Consider the following 15966-nt stretch of genomic DNA (forward strand, 5'->3'; position numbering starts at 1 on the left):
AAATCCGACCTCAATTCGAGGTCTAAATCTCAATTTTATAAAATCTCTAAATTCTACCCAAAACTCCTAAGTTCTACCATAAAATCCAAAGATTTGAAGTTAAAAACTCATGAAACGTAATGGGGAATTGATATAAAATAAATTAAAATTGCTTACCAATGAATTTGGGAAGAACGAGTTCTTCAAAAATTGCCTCTAGAATGTTTAGGGTTGAGAAATGGTGTAAAATGAGCAAAGTCCCATTTTTTCACTCTTTTACCCAGTTGTAGACGTCACATTTGTGAAAACTTGTTTGCATTTGCAATGTATGCAATTGTGAGACATTGATTGCAAAAGAGATCACTACATCAGACCACCAAACGTCACAAATGCGAAAATTCCTTGCAAATGCGATTTGCCCGCCAATCACAAATGGGAGTTGAGCTTCGCATTTGCGAAGCTGTGAAAAATAACCAATGTCGCAAAAGCGGATAAATGTATGCAAATGCGAACCTCACCAGTGCACAAATGCGAAGTTTCCTTCACAAATGCGATGCCCAGCCCCTAGTGCCTATTTCGCAAATGCGGTCTAGTGATCGCAAAAGCGGGCTCGCATTTGCAAGCCAGACCTTGCAAATTCGAGATCTACAGACCTGAAGTACCAACAGATTTGAACCGGCAATCTAAAACCAACCAAACTAATCTGATACTTACCTGAAACTCACCCTAGACTCTTGGGATCCAAACCGAATATGCACATGACAAGCACAAAACACAACATGAAATTAATACTCGCTCACCAAAGGTAGTATAGTTTAATTATCGTCTCCACATGGATTGAATTTAAACAATATTCAAGTAATTTCTAGCTTAAACGCTATTAAGGATGATTAACACTTTGATTGGGATGATTATGAACTAAAATTAACTATTAAAACAAAAGTAATTAATAATTGATCACTTAAAGACAAGAGTTGAGCAACACAAAAATAATCAATGGGAGAAATAAGAGTCTTGACAGGATAGGTGTAAGATAGCTAATCGGGGTCTAACTCTGGTTCAATTAACTCTAATGTTCTAATAATTTTCACGAATTCATTCGATGATTAGTTCAATCGTATAGCCAAGACTCCTCTCTTAATTAAATCTGAACTCTATGAGGTGAACTGATAAAAAAAAATAGCGAAGGTATGCAAGAGCACGTTAATGGACTAGTCTTTTAGGAAAACATCTCTTGAATATTCTCCTAACATGATTTAATCAACAATTCAACAAGATCTTTTGATTACTTAAAAGAATCACTGAATTAAACCAAACGAAATAATGCAAAGATACACCCAAAATATTCCTCTTTCGATTAAATAGTTCGGTGAATAAAATTGCAATCAATTCAAATATCCATAAATGAATTCATGAAAAATAACTAGAGTTAGAATCCACAAATATCAATAAAAATACCATATCCGTTAAATCCTAAAGTAAACTACTCCATAATCATGGAGAAAGTTATCATAATTAGAGTTAAAGAATAAGAAAATATGAATTCAGTCAAAACTTGGGTGTTGTGTTGAGGAAAGAATGATGAATCCTTGTGCCTTAGAGTCTCCAATGCTCTCCAAATCTTTAATAGGTCAAAAGTCCTCTCAAAAACGTGTTTCTAGTATATTTATACCAAGTCGAAATGTGCCTGGACCAAACTACCCTCTTTGAGCCGAAGTGGAAAAAACTGAATTTTTTTACACTTCCTGCGTTGCATAGTGCTATGCATGGCGCGTCGCATTAGTGTATTTTTCTCGGTTGTAAACTCTCTGAACTTAGCTTGGCTGACAAACTTTTGTACTAATGCGTCGCACACTGCTATGCCACCCTGCGTCGCATTAGTGTATTTTCCTGTCAGACCCAAACACTCCAAGTCTCTGAACTTCTCAAATTTCTGACGAACATATGTACTAATGTGATGCTGAATGCCACGCCTTATGCGACACACTAGTACATTTTGATCTAGCCCATTCGCTTTCTTCCAACGTTCGTATGTAACACCAATCCACGAACCCCGGATATGGTCCCAGATGAACAATTGAAGCTTTTACTCAAACTTTGAAGCTCTATGATTCATTATGGCTTTGATTTAAGTCCTAAACACACAAACCACGTCATAAGTACAAATTACTCATAAGTAATCTCAAAACACGATTGAAATGCAATCAACAATAGGTGAAATTGAGACTACAATCCATGCTTCTAGCCTACCATCAACACCCCACACCTAAACCATTGCTCGTCCTCGAGAAATAAAATGACACTCATATAGAGACGACTTTATCATCGAATAAATTCCCTAACTCATCATACCAAGAATAATTAAAGCAGACTAAGCACCATACCGTAACCCATCAGCCTCAAGACTCAACTCACAAGCACCATGTATATTTTTCAAAACCTAGTCACTTACTCTGACAAAGAGGACAAATACTTTACCTTTCCTTTGCAAATCATGTGCCCTCACACAAAATATAGAGAGTAGTTCCACACACAATAAAATTCAAGAACAATTAGGAACTCAAGACAAAAAGAATTCACTCACTCTCAGAAATAAAATTCATGTGCCACAAAAGACGTACCATAAGCTTGCCCGTAGTGTAGTACTCTACTAATTTGAGATGGCGAAGTCTGTAAGTTGAGGAGACCACATGGAGGGGCAAAAGTGTTAAGGAAATAAAATGTTCCCACTTGAGTGTATAGTTAAATGATTGTGATTTGCAAGGTACTTCTGTGCGTTATGATTTAAATATGTGCAGCTCACGTCTAGATACCACTCTTGATAGTATAATGCCTGTAATGATGAGATTAGTGACGTTGTTATACATGGTGATGTTTTGTCAAGTTGTGGATGTGTTGTTAGGAATAGTTTTGGTGTTACTCTGACAGGTGAATAGGCCTAAATACAAAGGAAACTCTGGCTAAATTTTCAGAAAGTTAGGAATTTAGGCAAATCTGCGGCTGATGTTATGTGGTACAAATGAAACTGTGTTAAGCAAACCTTGATCCTCATTCGAGGATGAATGATCTTAAGTGGGGGAAGATGTAAGGACCCGTAAAAAATTAAACCAAAAACTCGGGGTTTCATGGTGCCGAGATAGATCCATGTGTTATATTAGTAGAAATTCTTCGTGGCGAGCTTGCGAGCCGCTGTTCGGACTTTTTGGATTGAACAGTACCCTACGGACTGAGAGGAAAATGTTTCGTAGAAGAACACATTTTTGCGGCCCATTATGCGGCCGCATAATCACTCTGCGGGCCGCATAATGGCCGCAGAGTGAAGCAGTAATTTTGGCCAACTTGAGGTCAGTTTTGCCATCGATTATGCGACCGCATAATCGATATATGGACCGCATATCGATCTCATAATCCCTCTTGAGTTTTTGCGGAGGGAGTTCTGCAGTGCATTATGCGACCGCAGAACGAGTATGCGGACCGTATACTGGTTGCATACCTGGGCCGCAAGTTCAGGCCCCTGAGGGCCATTTTTTCGGTCACTTTGCGGACCGCATAACCATTATGCAGTCGCATATGCGACCGCAGACCTGTGTCGGGGCACCATTTTTCTTAATTTAAAACCCGACCCCCATTCCGTTAAAACACACATTTAGCCCATTTTGAAGCTCATTTCTCATATTTCTAGTGAGAGAGAGAGAGAGAGAGTTCTAGAGGGAGGGCCTAATTCCCACCAATTAATCTTCAACCATCATCCAAAGCTTGGAAATATTCAAGTAGAGTACCAAATTCTTCATCCAAAAAGGTAAGACTTCATCACCCCAGCTCTTAATTTCAAACATAACTATAATGGGGTATTAATAAGATGGTCCATGGGTGTGAGGGTTGTTTATCTTGCATGCATGGGATAAAGAGTGCGGGAAAAATAAGAAGTGAACTAGAACCATGAACGTTTTCCTACTTTTAGGTTCAATTTGTATATTGCTAAAATAGATTGAGGTTGCTAAGGGTTCCGGAAAATTGTAGAGTCTAAAGAAGCGCAATTGAGGTATGTTGGGTAAAATTTCTCTCTTGGAATTGAATTCCATAATGTTTTTGTAAGTTTCAAAGTGTGGGTTACGTATTAAAAGGTTATGGCTTTGAGTAGTGTTTCAATGAAAGATAGAATTGTCTAAAAGCTTTTGTACTAAATTCATGCCCATTAGTGGTTGCTTTAACTAATGCTTTGATTTATAAATATATCCAGTGTGATTTGAGTTCTATATACTCATGTGTTGAAATTGTACATTGTCATTTCTGGGGGAGAGTATCGCAAGAATAAATGGTGTATTGAATGTTTATGATTTTTCATGTGTGTTTCTATTGTTGATTGGTATGCTTTCTTCTTTGGGAAGAAACTATTTGTGTTTGAAGTTTCCATTTTAAATGCATTTGAAGTATATAATTTTTAAAATATCCTATATGTTGATACTTGATGGTGATCTTTGAAATTGAAAGAGGTGAAAGTGTGAAATATGAAATATAGCCATTGTGCCAGGAATAAAGAATCTTGTGAATGGCCTAACGAGCCAAGGAAATATTGTCGTTGTGAATGACTAGAAATACTAATGAGAATTCATACAATGTGAAAGATTTTGAGGTAAGCACAATTCTTTTTATGATATTTCAGTTTGCAAATCAAATCAAAACTATTTTTGGGAGCATCATTGGCAATACCGAGGAAGGGTGGGTCATAAGGCCCACACCTGAAACTACACGTGCCGGTGTAGGGGTGGATTGTGATTTTATTCCCCTTAATTGGGATGAAACTGGAACCTTTGTGGATTGGAAAAGTCAACCTGCACGGCATATGTGGGAAGGCGGCCTAGCTGATCGGGTGGAGATCAGACGCCATATTGCGCATATGGTGGTACTACTCTTGGTAACAACTTTCTTTCGCATCACATGTCAAACCACATTGTTCGTGGGGAGATGGCCTAGCCGATCGGGCGTGATCGGACTCCGTGCTAACAAAGACGGTGGTATATCGGTGCTAATGATCTCCCAACCAAAATTATATATGAAGTTTGTATTTTGGAAATTATTATGTTTTAACTGGACGTTTGGATATTGTTGATTGTGACTTGCTGTTTCTATGTTTTGCCTTTTCTTATATGGGCGTTCTATTTTGAAAGAGGATTTTTAGCTATACATACTAGTGCTATTCGACAGTACTAACGTCCTTTTTGCCGGGGGCGCTGCATCTTTAATGGATGCAGGTGGTTCATTAGCAGGCGACATTGATCAGTGATAGTAGTATACTTTTTTCAACTGATTTGGTGTGCCCCACTTCATTTCGGGATCATGTATCTTTTGTTTCTCATGTACAATGTTTTGAGGTATAGCCGGGGCCTTGTTGTCGGCATTTCCATATTACTCTTCTATTGTATTTAGAGGCTCCGTAGACAGGTTATGGGTTATGGTTGATGTTGGGAATTGAACTAGAAATGTTGGTACTTGGAAATTATGTTTTTCATTAACTCTATAAACTCGTAATGTTTTGGAAATTATGAATGAAGCTACTAATGGAAATGAAAAGGAAGTTGTTAATAAAATCTTTTCAATGATTGATTAATGGAGTGCATCTCCTCTTTATTCATGGATGAGTTTGGGTAGAAGTGAGTCTAATAGGCTTGCTCGGCCGGGTTCTCTCGGTTGAGCGCCAGTCGCGCTCCCTGAGTTTGGGGCGTGACATTGATATAGACATCCAAGACCAGAATAAAAATTAAGTGGCATACCACTTGTCTCGTTTGGAGGAGGAGGGGAGGTCACATGATGGTCTTTAAATCAATGACTCTTTCCCCGATGAGCAACTCTTGGCTATTTCAATGAAAGAGGTGCCATGGTTCGCGGATCTAGCAAATTTTCTTATAAGAGGAATCATCCCGAATGAGTTCTCTTCAAACCAAAGGAAGAAGCTCAAACGGGATTGTCAAGACTATTATTGGGACGAACCTTACCTCTTCCGGATTTGCACAGATGGGGTAATTAGAAGATGTGTACCGGATGATGAGCAAAATGTTATTCTTAAGGCTTGTCACTCTTTGCCTTATGGTGGTTACCATGGCGGAGCAAGAGCTGCGGCTAAAGTACTAAGTTGAGGTATCTTTTGGCCCACTCTCTACAAACATGCAAGTGATATGGTGAAAAGATGTGATGAATGCCAACGGGCCGGTGGAATCTCGAAGAAGAATGAAATGCCTCTCACTACCATTTTGGAGATTGATATCTTTGATGTGTGGGGTATTGATTTCCTGGGTTCCTTCGTGAGTTCTTGTGGAAACACCTACATTTTGGTTGCGGTTGATTATGTGTCTAAATGGGTTGAGGCCATTGCTCTACCCAACAATGAAGCGAGAAGTATGGTGACATTTTTGAAGAAGAATATATTCACAAGATTTGGTACTCCGCGAGCTATCATAAGCGATGGAGGGTCGCATTTTTGCAACAAATCTTTCGATACCTTACTCACCAAGTATGGTTTCACTCATAAAGTCATGACTCCCTATCATCCACAAGCAAGTGGTCAAGTAGAAGTCTCCAACCGGGAGATAAAGAGTATCTTGTCCAAAACAGTGAATGATAACAGAACGGATTGGTCAAAGAAGCTTGATGATGCACTATAGGCTTATCAGACTACTTTCAAAACTCTATCGGGATGTCTCTATACCGGTTGGTGTTTGGCAAAGCTTGTCATCTTAGTGGAACTCGAGCACAAAGCCATGTGGGCTTTAAAGAAGTTAAATCTTGATTGGGATGCAGCCGCTAACTTGCACGTTGCACAATTGAATGAATTAGATGAGTTCCGGTTGTACAAAGAGAGAATGAAGTACTTTCATGACAAATACATTCGAAACAGGGAGTTCAAGTTGGGCGATCTTGTTTTGTTGTTCAACTCACGATTGAAGATATTTCCCGGAAAACTAAAATCCAAATGGAGTGGTCCCTTTGAAATTGTGGGTGTGACACCTTTTGGTGCATTGGACTTGAAGAACAAAAATGATGAGGTATTCCGAGTCAATGGTCACCAGGTGAAGCATTATTTGGTACAAGCTAATGATGGCCATGTGGTGGCAGTGATTCATTTGAAGTGATGGTAATCTGCGTCGTGCCGCGACGTTAAATCAGGCGCTTCTTGGGAGGCAACCCATGTTGCTTTTTCTTTTATTTTATATTCTTCTTCTTTAAATAGGTCTTATTTTGAGCTAACTGGATTTGAAGTGTGTTGCAGGAATGAATGTGCTTTACAGGAACTGTGCTCAAAAGAGTTGGCATGTGCAGATTGCACAATTTTGAATGCTACAGCAGAAAGCAATTGGGGCTGCTTAATTCTTGTGCGGACCGCACAAATTGTGATGGAAAGATGCAAACTCTCTGAAGTTTGTTTGTCAGAGAAACAACCAAAGTGCGGTCGCACAGCTAAATCAGCTGACCGGAGATCATTAAAGGAAAGTGAACCTCCAGGTAGCAAAGTGCGGACTGTAGAAGGAATTTTGTGGCCGCACTCGTCTCGTTGTTCATTAGCCAGATCCTTTTTGTATAAATAGTAATGCTAAGGCTACTGTACAAACTTTTCATTCTCTGAGCACTCAAAAAAGGGCCAAAACTTTGCACACATCTGTTCACTCATCTACCGTCTAGATACGCATCTGTGATCATTTCTTAGCACTGCTTCATCACTGGTATGTTCAAATAATTTCTAGGATTCTTTAATTTTCTTAGTTTGGTTTACAATTTGTTAGTTATTTTGGACCATTTGTCATTAGAAGTCAATTTTCTATCCATGTGGGGTTTAAATTGTGTGGGATAACTCCTAATTGCTATTTGGGGGAATGGGTATCATGATTATCATGTTTAATTGCTATTACCATGTCCAATTTGTGCATAAATCGAAACCCTTAAGGAATCTGCCCGACCTAATTTTGAAATCTCCGGCCACACAAGAAATTGTGCAATCCGCAGAAGTGTTGACTAGGGCAGTTGGTAAGGCAATAATGTGCGGACCGCAGTAATCTCATCGCGGCCGCAGATAAGACCAATCTCTATCTTTAGAGAGTTGTCATTTTGAGGTACTCATAGTGCGGCCGCACTAACAATTGTGTGCTCGCACTCAAAATTGTGCGGACCACAGTTTCATATCTGCGGTCGCAAGTCCAAATTGTGCGGTCCACATAACCCAGGTTGCGGCCGCACTTGCAATTGTGCGTACCGCACTTTCCTTCCCTGCAAATGTATTTTGTTATGTGAATGTCTGTTTATCTGCACATGAAGTAGAACTGACTCCTGCTACTATTTGTTACAGAAAATGGTTACATCACGAAGTCGTGGTGATACATCAAAGGGGAGGGGTAAACCTTCTAGAGGCATAGGCAAAATCAATTTACCCCTCTCCCCCAAAGGGTAATCAGTAAGAAAGACACAGTAGGCCAAGGAAGATAGCCCGAGCCTTCCGAGTCTAGTTCATATGTGCCATGTCGGGAAGCGTCGAAGGGTGACCCAATGCAAGAGCAGCCCGCTGTTCAATCATAGCCACAACAGCCACAGGGCAGATACCAACTTAGAGACGAGCCTTCCTCCTTTGAGAGCACTTCTGAGGGTTCGGAAAGTGAAAGTCAGGCTTGAGAGCCCTCATCCACACATGCCCCCGACATAGCTTCTACTACAGTAGATGTTGATGATATTCTGTATGATGGTCGAGGGGGTGATACCAGAGTTTCCGGCCTTGAGAGGTCGAAGAAGAAAGAGATTTGGGAAGATAGGTTTGTTAGTCTAGATGCTTTCACAAGCTTCCGAGAGTGGTGGCCAATGAGATAGCTCACTTTTGAGTATTAGTTCATGATAATAGACCTTGAAAAATACAACCCAACAGTGTTGAGACAGTTCTGGGAGCGGAAGGGGTTTATGTGGTTCACCAAAAGTGTGGTAGAAGCCAAGGAATACCTGGTCCGGGAATTTTATGCCAATGTGGCGTATATAAAGAAAGGGACCAAGGTAACAAAAGTGAGAAATCTAAAGGTGAGATTCGATCAGAGCACCCTGAACACGTATTTAAGGTTTGAGGATGTGGAGCCTGTGCAATACCTGGAAAAGTTATCAATGGGAGATGCAGTTCGACCACGGCTAGTTGAGATTCTTGCAACTCTGGGGCCGCCTCCAGCATGGATCACAACAGGGGTTCCCATTCAACGAAACACCCTAAATTTTGAGGCAAAGGGAAGGCAAACATTCGTGTGTAGCAGACTAGACCCGTGCCAAAATAAAACAAATCTTCCAATTCAGCGGGCAGTACTAGTCGCTTCTATCATGACCGAGTACCCAATCAACATGGGTGCGGTGATGTCGGCCAACATGTCTGTGGTCGCCAGGCAAGGTGACACCTCTTATCTATATCCCAACACTATCACTGAGTACCTTACGGATGTGGGTGTGGAGCTGAGGGATTTTGATACCAAGGTGCGGGCCAGTCTGATGAGCCCGCCGGGGTAGCTGTTGAGATAGTTGACATGCCATTTACTTCAGTAGAGCCTTCTGATGGTGCAACAGCTATTCCTCCACCTCCTTTTTCAGGTCCTTCAACATCAGTGACTTCCACATCGGCTTTAAAGCCGATGCCCATGCCCGCTCAACCACTATCTGCATTACGAGTCTCCTAAACACTGGCGAGCCTCAACAACTGGATACAGACAACCACTGCAAAGCTGTCTGACATATCCAGTGTTGTTGCAGCACAGTCATCCACTCTGGCACCCCACATTCCTCCGACAATGGAGGATACATTGAATAAGATCTTGGAGAACCATACCACCATCATGGACACCTTGGTAGCACATGGAGCAGTGATTGAGGAGCTGGGGAAGCAAGTAAAGAAAATGAAGAAATCCCAGGCATCTACGAAATCAGTTGACAGGCTGAGGAGAGAGGTGACCAAGATAGCATAAGCTGGTGATCTTTCATTTGATATGCTCATAGGGTCAGACCCACCAGCACCAGCAGATCCAACAGCACCATCCTCTCTAGTGGCACCGGCTGGCCAGTCTAAGGAGCCAGACCTGTCTACCGACACTGCTGAGGCAGTGCGCTAGATGTTCACCAACCCAGTTACTCCCAGAGCCTATGATGATGAGATCTAGTTAGAGGAGACTGAGAGCGGTGACGCTGCTATGGACACGGAGGTGTCATGCCACATAGGGAATCTTTTTCACTCTTACCCTTCTTTAGTCTTGTTTTGATTAAGCATTGGGGACAATGCTTATTTTTATTCGGGGAGTGGAGTTATTTGCTATTTGGATGACTTTTAGACATTTGGTTTGTAATAACTGATAATATTTTCTTTTTTCTCTTTATTCTGTATATATATATTCTCTCAATTCTCTCTTGATGTATATATTCTCTCTTTTCCTCTCTCATTATGTATATTCATTATGCTTTCAGTAGTTTGCTTTTTAACTTCTTTATTCTGTTTTCTTATTAGTGTATGTTTAATCTAGTAGCTTCTTTTTAATTTTGTAGCTTCTTTTTATGTTTTAGTGAACAATAAGCCTTTGGTTTTCTTAATGTCACGGTTCTTTCCAAAGGTAATTTTTGTGTGAACCGGGCGACTCTTCCCAACGATGGATGGCGTGACAACCTTCTTAAGGGATTGAGTCCGTTTTTGGTATTTAGCTAAGAATAGTAGTAATAATGAATAAAAATACCTAATTGAGTTAGGCTCGAAGAGTCAAACATGCTTCACTTGGTACCAACACACTTAACTACGTGCTTATGGTTAGAACCAAGTTTTTTGGAAAGAAATATCTCTAGTTAGTGACCTTGTGTTGACTTAGGCAATCATCGAGTGGTTTAGTCGAACCATAGTAATTTTCAATCTTGAATATGGTCGTTGTGGGCCCTCAACTCTATCCTCTTTAACAATCCAACTGCGTGAGAGGTGGGATGTTGTTAGTGCAAGTCCAAGTACTCATGCAAATGGTCTAGAACTTATTTGCTTGGATTGAGAAGTGATTGCAGGCTCTCCTTGACCCGTTTGAAATTTTCCATGGCCTACCAAAGTTGTTATCCCTAGTCAACCCAATTGAGCCTAAAACCGTTCTCATTTGATCACCACATTACAACCTGTACCCGTTTTGTTGTGACCCTCTCTTGGCACCCGAGCTTTCCTTAACACTCTTATAAAATAATTGGCTAAAAACGTATATTTAGGGTAGAGATGAGGATTTTGAAAAAAACATATCACGGCAAAAGAAAAAGAAATGAAGAGAAGGAAAAGCAAGAAAAAGAAAGAACAAAAAGAAAAATGCAAAAAAAGTGAATAAGTTGAAGGGATTCAAAGAAAAGTAATGATGCAAAGCATGGAAAAAGTGAAGAAGAAGAAAATGAATAACATGGCCAAGAAAGAGTGATGTTAAGTCTCTCTAGTTCCCCTAAGAAAAAGAAAATGCTTTAAAGAGTTGGCAAAAGCATGAGCCGATAAAAGAAAATGGAGTGCTTAAGGAAAGATGAACATGTTCTATCATAGCTTATCTAACCTTATTCCAAAAGCCTTCATTTCATTTCGAAAAAGCCCTACGTGATTTCAAGCAGAGTAAGCTTACATCAATGGTGATTCACATGAGGGGCAAGCCTATGGTATTTAAAGCCGTACTTGCGACATTCTTTTGAGAGAAATGAGTGAACCTTTCACAAACCTATGAATTGAGTGCTATATTCTTAAGTGAGATAGGCAAAAGGAGACTAGAGGAAGAGGAGTTTGGGATCCACAATGACCTACATGAAAGAGAGAGTTTCCTTAATGAATAAAGTCAACTCTTGATGCTCAAGTGTCACATTAGAACTATTCGTGCTTAAACGTTTAACTTGTTGCCTTGTTGATAATTCATAAGTGTTGTGGGTAATTGTTGGTTCCAATTGATGTGTGATTGATTCACCTTTGACTAGCTGGAATGACTCTTAACTTGTGGAGGTAGGAATTACCTTATTTACTTGAGGACAAGTAAAAGCTTAAGTTTGGGGAAGTTGATAAGTGGGGATTTTGACTACTTATTAGCGCCTTTTCGCTTTCGTTTTATTCCAAAAGCGCTTAATTGTGTTACCGAAAACTGATAAAATATGCTTAATTGCAGGAATATTGGAAGATGAGCTCCAAAAATGAAATCCACTTCAAGGAGTAATCTGAACTTAAGGACAAAAAACAACACAAAAGCTCTAAGTGCGGTCCGCATAATACCATCTGCGGTCTTAGGTCATGAAGCAATTCCATCAGAGAGGGTTGCAAGATGCGGACCGCACATGAAATTGTGCGGTCACAGAAACTGGGTAAAAGCCAAAGTTCAGAGAACCTGCATCTCAAGTTCAATAAGAGTGCGGACCGCACAATTATTGTGCGGCCGCAGCAGAGCATGATGCAGACGCAACCACATTTATGTGGACCGCAGAAGAGCATGGTGCGGCCCCAGACATATTTGTGCTATCCGCAGAAAGAGAGAAGTGCGGCCGCAGTTCAGAATTATGCGGCCACAGGTTTCCAATCCTGTCAGGCTGAAGCAAAGTGCGGACCGCACATGGAATTGTGCGGCTGCAGAACCTCCGAAAGGGCATTTTTGTCTGAAAATTCCAGCACTGTATAAATAGAAGAGTTTCACTTTTTTAGGTTAACGTTTGACATCAGCAACCACACTAGACGGTTGCTTTTGTGCTTTTTAGTAGTTTTTGCTATTTTGAGTTTTTTGAATATCTATTTCATCACTTTAATTATTAATATGGGTTTAATTATCACTTCTTCTTCTTTTTCTTCCAATTTGAGCATGAGTAGCTAGATTTTCACTAGGGTTGTGACGCAACCCTAGTGTGTAAACTTAATGGGTGTTTGATTTCTTGCTTGTTTATGGTTGGGTGTTGATAATCTAGCCTAGTTCTTGCTTTTATGTGAAGAATTAATGGTTGCAAATATTATTTCATGTCTATTTGACTTGGTCTCTACTTGAGAAAGAGAGACTTAGTCTAGGAAAACTTGGCTATCAAGAAATTGGTTCAATCGAGAGATTGATAAGCCCAATTAAAGGGTTGAACATAGAGATAGTAAAAACCGACTTGAGCTTATTATCAACTGTTTTGTTCAATACCCATTTGGACTTGAGAAAGCCAAATTGGGCAAAATCACTCTCTGCCCGAGAGGTAGTGAGTGGTTACTTGAGTGTTGATAGCTATAATACACCCCGACCAATAAAATAAGCTTTAAAGTTTACAACCCATTAGGCAAACACCTAGGTGAAGGTCATAGCCCTAGGCCTTTTATATCATTTGAAAAACAACCAAAAACAATTTCCTAGTTTCACTTTTTTAAATCGCAATCGTAGTTTAATTTAGATTTTCAAACAAAACCAATTATTGCGGAAGTGCAAATTTAGATATACAAACTCACGTGCTAAGATATATACCACTAGCACCCATTCACATAGCTCCCTGCGGAATTCGACCTCGACTCTTGCTGGGTATTACTATTTCATCGACCGTTTTCATATTCTCAAATAGAGGAGTGAAATGGGACGAGACCAACGAGCTCGGAAGATGGTCAATGTTCAACTCCAATAGCCAATAACAACTCGTAGTAATATAATGAGGACAATAAAGGTAAATAACTCACGAGATATATGCTCAACTCATTCACGGTTACGGGAAAATAGACATACTTTTCAAGTGTAACAGTCAAAGTCCAAGTCTTACCACAGAAAATCAACTAAACATGAGTTTTTCAAAAGAACTGTGTTATTCCAATTTCCCATCCTCAGATAAGAGTTTTCATTTACCAGTTAGCATGAGGAAAGTACATCTCTATGCCTACATGTCATATATACATGTCAAAAAAATGGTTTTCACAGTGATATGATCAAGTACCCTCACTCTTAGCCCACTCAAGATGCCTGGCTTAATGTCCTCACTCCATCACGCACACAAAATTACTCAGCACCATACGTGTGCCTGGCTCAAAAGCCCCTTACTAAAGCACGTGTATATATCACTGTGCCTGCGCCCACTGCTGGTATGTCAGAATCTAGAGGGGCGGATCCTGCCCAAGCACTAATCAAAATCCAATAAGGCCTGTTGCAGCATGCAGCCCGATCCAAATATCAATAAAGCCATTACGTCCTGCTGCGACGTGCAGCCTGATCCAAATAACACTCTCTCAACATGGCTCTAAGACCCAACTCAGTCACCAACCTCTCAAGTCTCAAGGGCTAGCAATCTCATATCACTCAGCCAAACAGTGCCATATATGGAAAGTAACAACAACATGTGATGTAATAATGAGTAATGAACTGGGACTGAGATATGATATACAAATAAAGAATCATGACTGAGTATATAATTACAGTTAAATCAGATATCCCAAAATAATAGAAATAGTCTCATTAGGTATGAACCAAATAATCACATAGACATAACATGATTTCTAATATGAACCATATCTCAAACAATCATACAAGTAGGGAAAATACGGATATAACAAGGAATGATAGCAAACAAGTCCGGTTCCCAAAAATACTTACCCCAATCCATGTGGTGAAAATCCTCTCCAAAATCGCCCAAATCCGAGCTCCATAACTCAAAATGTGATAAAATAACACAAAGGTCTGAAATAGAGTACTTATAGATCTACTCCAGTTATACCTTTCGCGAACGCGGAAGAATCCTGGCGTTTGCAGTTAATAAAAATGCACTGCCACAAATAACCCTACGCATTCGTTTCCCAGACCTCACGAACGCGATGCACAACTTAGACTACTCTTCGCGAATGCGAACGCCCTACAACGAACACGATGCACAAAGCACCTGGACCATCAATTGCCTATGCAAACGCGATAACACACTGCGACCACGATGCCCAACCTCACAAAGCTATGCAAACGTGTACCACACGTCACAAACACGAAGCAGCAAAATGCTCAACTCCATTATACTCTACGCGATTGTAGTCAGTCCTTCGCAATCGCGGTCAGTCCTTTGCGATCGTGAAGGACACCAGTAACAGCAGAAAACCAACATTATCATGGAGAAAAATGGTCCGAAAACAATTTGAAACACGCTCGAGCCCCTAGGGACCCCGTGAAAACATACCAACAAGTTTCAAAACACAACACGAACCTACTCGAGGCCTCAAATCAAATATAACAACATCAAAACCACGAATTGCACCTCAAATCAAACTTAATGAACTTTTGAACTTTCAACTTCCAAATTAGTGCCAAATCATATCAAATCACCTCGGAATGACCTCAAATTTTACACACAAGTTCCAAATGACATAAAAATCCTATTACAATTCCCGGAATAACAATCCGAATCCGATATCATCAAAATCAACTCCCAGTCAAACTTATGAACCTTCCAAACCTTCAAATTGCCAACTTTTGCCAGATAGTGCTGAAACCTTTTAGAAATATCCAAATACAAATTTGGGCATATGCCTAAGTCCAAAATCACCATCCGGACTTAACGGAACCATCAAAAATTCCGATCCAAGTTCAAATACACAAAAGTCAAACTTGGTTCCAATCTTAAAGCTTTCTAGTTGAGAATCATTCTTCCAAATCAATCTCGAATAACCTGAAAACCAAAACCGACGATGTCACACCCCTTTTTCTACCCCCCAAAAAGATAATGTATGTTATTTTATGGATTGTGGGTTAAAGAGTTTTTCCAATTGAAGTGACAAATTTGAATAAGGATTATTTTATTTACAGAGTCACTACTTGGCATTGATTTTTTGGTGTTCCAAGTCACCTTTTATTTGAATCCCTAATCAAAGGAAGGTTTGACTCTATTATTAATTGGTCTGCAAAAATAAAGTCCGAGTAAGAAATTTTGTTGACCGGGGAGAAGGTGTAAGTCATTCCCCGAGTCCCGTGGTTCTAGCACGGTCGCTTTATTGACTTAAACTTGGCTTGAAATTATTTTGGA

The sequence above is a fragment of the Nicotiana tomentosiformis genome, chromosome 5 (assembly GCF_000390325.3).
Source record: "Nicotiana tomentosiformis chromosome 5, ASM39032v3, whole genome shotgun sequence".
In the NCBI taxonomy this organism is placed as follows: Eukaryota; Viridiplantae; Streptophyta; class Magnoliopsida; order Solanales; family Solanaceae; genus Nicotiana; species Nicotiana tomentosiformis.